This window comes from Rhinolophus hipposideros (assembly GCF_964194185.1).
Source record: "Rhinolophus hipposideros genome assembly, chromosome: 11".
NCBI classification, from domain to species: domain Eukaryota; kingdom Metazoa; phylum Chordata; class Mammalia; order Chiroptera; family Rhinolophidae; genus Rhinolophus; species Rhinolophus hipposideros.
This window is the reverse complement of record NC_138057.1, coordinates 53,449,215-53,455,214: the sequence shown is the minus strand read 5'-3', so window position 1 is coordinate 53,455,214 and position 6,000 is coordinate 53,449,215.

Sequence of the window (6,000 nt, the reverse complement as noted above, 5' to 3'; positions counted from 1 at the left end):
CAAAAGACTTGTAGACTTTAAAACTATTTACCTACATTACTTGCCAATAAATTAGAGTGGCTATTTTCAAGGGTGGGAGTCATGTTACTGTTTTCCTCAAACGTTGTTTTTAGCCTAGAGTAAAATTAAACTAAGTAGTCCCTGCAGGGATGTGACATAAAATATTCATAAAGCTGGACAAAACTATCCAGCCAAGTTTAAGTTGGTGGGGCTCTTCCTGGTATAGAAACTCACTCACAGACTTTCGTGCAATGTTTTGATATCCCAGTCTCTACGTTCCAGGGGTGTGCGCGTGCATGTATATAAATTTGTAAGTTTCAACCTGATGTGTCATGCTAGGGTGAACTATGGAAATACATGAGGGACAGTTAGGTCCAACCTGGGATCAGAAGATATTCCAGGGATGAGCTCGTGATCCAGCCCAGTGTTGAAGGAGAGGTTCAGAAGAAGGAGGGAGATTGGTTTATTACCTTAAAAGGAATTTTAAGCAGAGTGCATACATGGCATGAGGAATAGGACAGATCAGGGCACGTATGTGACACATTACAAGTGATCTGGTATTACTTAGAGGAAATGAAAGTCAGGGACAAGCAGGATGAGGGTGACAAGGTGAGCAAAGACCAGGGTCACGGAGAACCTTGGCTTTTTTTCCTATAGGTGATAAGATGTCCCTGGAGGATTTTCACACAGGAGAAAAGCATGGTCAAAGCTGTGTTTATTTTTTGTTTTGCAATAATTTTTCATAACAATTATTTGCTCCATCAGGCTGAACTGTCATTGAAAAGATATCTATTTTGCCCATCTCCACACTATTTTTTTAATTATGAAAAATTTCAAACAAAATGAGAGAATAGAATTAAAAAACCAACCATGTGCCCATTACCCAGATTCAATGATTATTAATTAGAATTTTGCCATACTTGATTCATCTATCCTTCTTTTTCTGTGGAAATAGTTCGTCTTATTGTGGTAAAATAAACATAAAATTTACCATGTTAGTGGCATTAAGGATATTCATAGTGTTGTGGAACCATCACCACCATCCATCTCCAGAATGTTTTTTTTTTTTTAGTCTTCCCAAGCTGAAACTCTTATCCTTTAAACAATAACTTCCATTCTCCCCTCTGGCAACCACTAATCAACTTTTTGTCTCTAAAGTCTATTCTGGACATTTGATATAAACAGAATCATACAAAATGTGGCCTTTTGTATCTGGTTTCTTTCACTTAGCATACTGTTTTCTAGCTCCATCCACGTTGTAGCATGTATCAATACTTTGTTCCTTTTCAGTCTTGAATAACTTTCTATTGTATGGAATTGTTTACCCATTTATCAGCTGATAGACATTTATGTTGTTTTCACATCTAAGCTATTATGAATAATTCTGCTATGAACATTCATGTGGTTTTTGTGTAGACAAAGGTTTTCGATTCTCTTGGGTGTATCCTAGGAGTGGATCGCCATGTTATATGGTAACTCTGTGTTTAACTTTTTGAGGAACTGTCAAATTGTTTTCCAAAATGGCTGCATCATTTTACACTCCTAGCAGTAATATGAAGGTTCCAATTTCTCCAAGTCCTCACCAACATTTGTTATTATCTTTTGATTATAGCCCTACTAATGGGGATGAAGTATCTCATTGTGGTTGTACTTTGCATTTCCTGGACTAATGACATTGAGCATCTTTTCATGTGCTTATTGGCCATTCATATATCTTTTTTGAAGAAATGTCTTTGATCCACTTGGAGTTAATTTTTGTATATAGTTTGAGGGGGGGGGATCCAACTTCATTCTTTTGCATGTGGATATCCAGTTGTCCCAATACCATTTGTTGAAAGATTTTTTCTTTCCTCATTGAATTGCCTTGCCAGGCTCCCCTGTTGAAACTCAGGTGACCGCAAATGTGAGGGTTTACTTCTATATTTTCAATTGATCTACTTCTATCTTTATGCCAGTACTGCACTGCTTTGATTACTGTAAGACTTGTAGTAAGATGTGAAATCATAAGTCCTCCAACTTCGTATATACGTATATATGATATATATACATATATATCATGTGCCAAAAGAGGGTGCCAAAAAATGTATACACATTGTAAGAAAGGAAAACTATTAAAATTGTAATTCTCAATATATACCAATAACAAAAGATGAACACAAGTCATGTTTGACTTCTGCAATTATAAGAGGTGCTCAAAGTGGTTACCATCAGTGTCCAGACACTTCTGATTATGGCAAACTACTGCTTGAGCAACGCTGACCAAAGTGTCCACTTGTATACGTTTTTTGGGCACCTCCAATATTTATATTTATATGTATGTGTATATATATAAACACACACACACATATATATACAAACATATGTATGTATATAAACACACACACATATTGGTGTATATATGTGTGTATACACACACACAGTAGAGTCCCTTGAATTTCCCTTTGAGTTTTAGGATCAGTTTGTCAATTTCTGCAATGAGAACAGTAGGGATTTTGATAGGAATTATTATCTTAACAATATTAAATTTTCTGATCCATGAACATGAGGTACCTTTCCAATTATTTAGATCTTTAACTTCTTTTAACAATGTTTATAGTTTAAGTTTGGCATTTCTTCTGTTAAATTTATTCTCAAATGTTTTATTCTTTTTGATGCTACTGTAAATGGAATGGTTATCTTAATTTCATTTTTCGGCTGTTCATTTTAAGTGTACAGAAATACAATTTATTTTTGTCTATTGTTCTTAAATTTAGCAACCATGCTAAACTCATTTTGTTAGTTCTAATGTTTTTTTAAATGAACTCCTCAGGGTTTTTCTATATATCAGATTGTATCACCTACATATAGAGAATTTTACTTCTTCCATTGCAATCTGGATACCTTTTATTTCTTTTTCTTGCCAAATTGCCTGGGATAGAATCTCCAGTACAATGTTGAATGGAAGTGCAGAGAGCAGATTTCCTTGTCTTTTTCCTATCTTTGGGGAAAAGCTTTCAGTCTTTTGCCATGAAGTATGATGTTAGCTGTAGGTTTTTTACAGATGCCCTTTTTTTAAGTTCCTTTCTAATCGTAGTTTAAGTATTTTTAATCATGACAGGGTATTGGACTTTTTCAAATGCTTTTTCCTGCATTTGTTGAGATGATAATGTGGTTTTTGTTCTTTATTCTTTAATGGAATTCTTTAATGTCCTTTAATATGGTATATTACATTAATTGATTTCAGATGTTAAAAGACCTTGCAATCCTGGGACCATTTGGTCTTGGTGTATAATCCTTTATATACGTTGCTGAATTCAGTTTGCTAGTATTGTATTGAGAATTTCTGTGCCTATATTCATAAGGGATATTGATCTATAGTTTTCTTTTCGTGTGGTATCTTTGGTTTGATATTGGTAATTCCGGCTTCATAGCATGAATTGGAATATAATTCCCTATTCTAATTGTTTTTGTTGTTTTTTTGGAAGAGTTTATGAAGAATGGGCATTAATTCTTCAAATGTTTGGCAGAATTTGTCAGTGAAGCCATCCGGAGCTGATTAGAATCTATCTTATTGCTGTTACTGACCAGTTTGTTGATCTCACAAGCTCATGAGACCTTGGGCCAGTTATCAACATATTGCCACTCAGCTCTAAACTCACCCTTCACTGCCTGCTCTGAGAAAATGGATCTGGGCCTTTAAAATATTTTTCCTTTGCGATCTATCATGAAGATAAGCTTTATAAGTAGAAGGCCCGGCAGAGGCATTGCAGAAAGAATAGGTTTTGCTTCCTGGCTCCAGTGTGCTCTCTGGTATACTTCCACGGGAGCTGCCGGGCAGCTTCTCCAGTATCTGCTCCTGTTTTGCTCGGTGGCCAGAAGAACCCAGCAGCCAGCCATTTTACCTACCAACCCGTGAGGCAGTTTTGTAACAGGCTTTCAGGAGACACCTCCACAGGAATAGCTTTCCCCAGCATCCTCGAAGTGCCAGCAAGTTCTGGAGGGTGGATTTCTAGCAAGTTCCACTGGCACAGATTACCAGTGACTTCTTGCCACTTAACGAGCCATGGCCATGCCCTCTCCAACAAGGTCTCAGTCAGGCCCGCCAAGGGGGCGGGGCTCTTCTTGGGGGCTCTAGCTCAGTACTCGGGGTAATAGATGGTTCTCAGATCTACTCTTACACTCTTTAAAGCTCTCTTTAGTTCTTCATAGACAGAATTCTTCGTGATTAAAAGCATCTGTAGCAAGTAGATGCTCACTTGTGCAGTAATAATTCTGAGCATTTACGTTTACATCGTTTACTTGCATAGAGATATTAACATTATTTCCACGGAGTCTTCTGCTATTAATTTAATCAGCATGCAGTTAATTTGTAGTTTTTAGAAACCAGTGAACTTAAAAATGTTAAAGGGTCACTCAAATAGTACCTCCTTCGGCACACCTCCCCTGACCCCTACCTTCCTCCCACACAGACGTACTGCAACGATTTTATCCTTTGTAATTTTAGAGCTGCCACTAATCGGGCTGCTAACAGCCACGGTAACGCTTGGTGTTTTCCCGTGAAGACAGAGAACCCCGTCAGGGCAAGAACCATCATCCAGCAAAGGCTCAACCAGTGTTGCAGACTGAAAGGAAAACCATCGCCTAGCCTCACCGATCAGCAAAGAAAAGCAACCGTGAGCTGCCACTGTGCCAACTCCTTAAGTAGAAAGATTACTAAAGAGGAGGTTCTGAGGAGTCCAGAAGGCCGCGTTCCCGTCCAACGTTTTTCTGAAGGGCAAGCTGGTAGCTTCCCGAAGAACATACTCAGCAATGAGGAGGTGCGCTCCAGCGGGAGTCGCGAATGGCGCCCCCATCGCACTGCCTCCCAGCCAGCAAGCGCCCACACAAGGCCGATCCCCCAGGAAGCCCCCACGCGCGGGCTGAGGGCGGGGCGCGGTCTCGACTCCGGAAGTGCGCCTGCCACTGCCATTCCTCCATTGCTGCGGCCACTTTCACACCCCGAAAAGGTAACACCCACAGTTCGGAAACGCCAAGTTCATAACTGCAACACCCTCCCCCCCCACCCCCCCCCCCACCCGCCCGGGACCCTGGGACCAGACCGCGGGTGGCCGAAGCCCACGCGTCTCCACGCCCTCGCTCACGATCTTGGCTTCCCACCTCGCATCCCCAGAAACCGGCACATCAACCCCGGTGGTGCTCTCTCACTTACTTACCAGAGGCCGCAAGACGCCCAGGCTGCGAAGCACGGGCATGGCGGCACGCGACGCAGAGGCCAGGCTGCCTTCCCCGCGCGGTCAGCCCTCTGCCCCGCCCCTCCGGGTGCGTCGGGAAAGGTTTGGCCCACGTGGTCCTGACGACCTGCCCCTCGGGACCGGAACTTCCGGTCTTCAGGGAAAGGACTTACTATTGGCCTCTGGTTTCATCTGTTGGTTTGGGAGAGAGCCGGATGGATGCCTGTGTGCCGCCCCTACAGGGAAGTGGACTTGATGCAGCTCCTTCGACAGGTTTGGGCAGTTTCTTCCAGAGTCTCCTCTACTGATGTGGGGTGCTTGACGGACAATCCCGGGATCACTTCACCATCCCCCTTTCTGCCTGGCCCTGATCCTAGTCATGGAGCACCTTTCGGGCACCGTCTTGGGGCAGCCACACTCGAAGCAGTTTTGGTCACCGATACCTACCGGTTCCAGGCCCTCTGGAGCGGGGTTGGAGTGGGAAGGACAGAAAGAATTTACACCACCCCTTCTGCCAGGGTAAGTGACCAAGGACAGTTCTTAAAATCTGCAAAACAAAAGTTACATTTCAGTTGACTTCTTCTTGAGTTGGCTCACCAATATCTTGCCAGATTTTGGGGGGCATGTTATAGATGGTCTGTCTGAAACATCCTAAAAAATCTAAAAATTTGCGTTGGAAGCAGATGCCTCAAAAAGATGAGCAGAGGCAAGCGACTCACCAAGAGTTTTCACCCCTGCTGGGCATCTGATGAAGCTCTAATTGGAGGTGCCAGTTGACAGCGGAAATGAT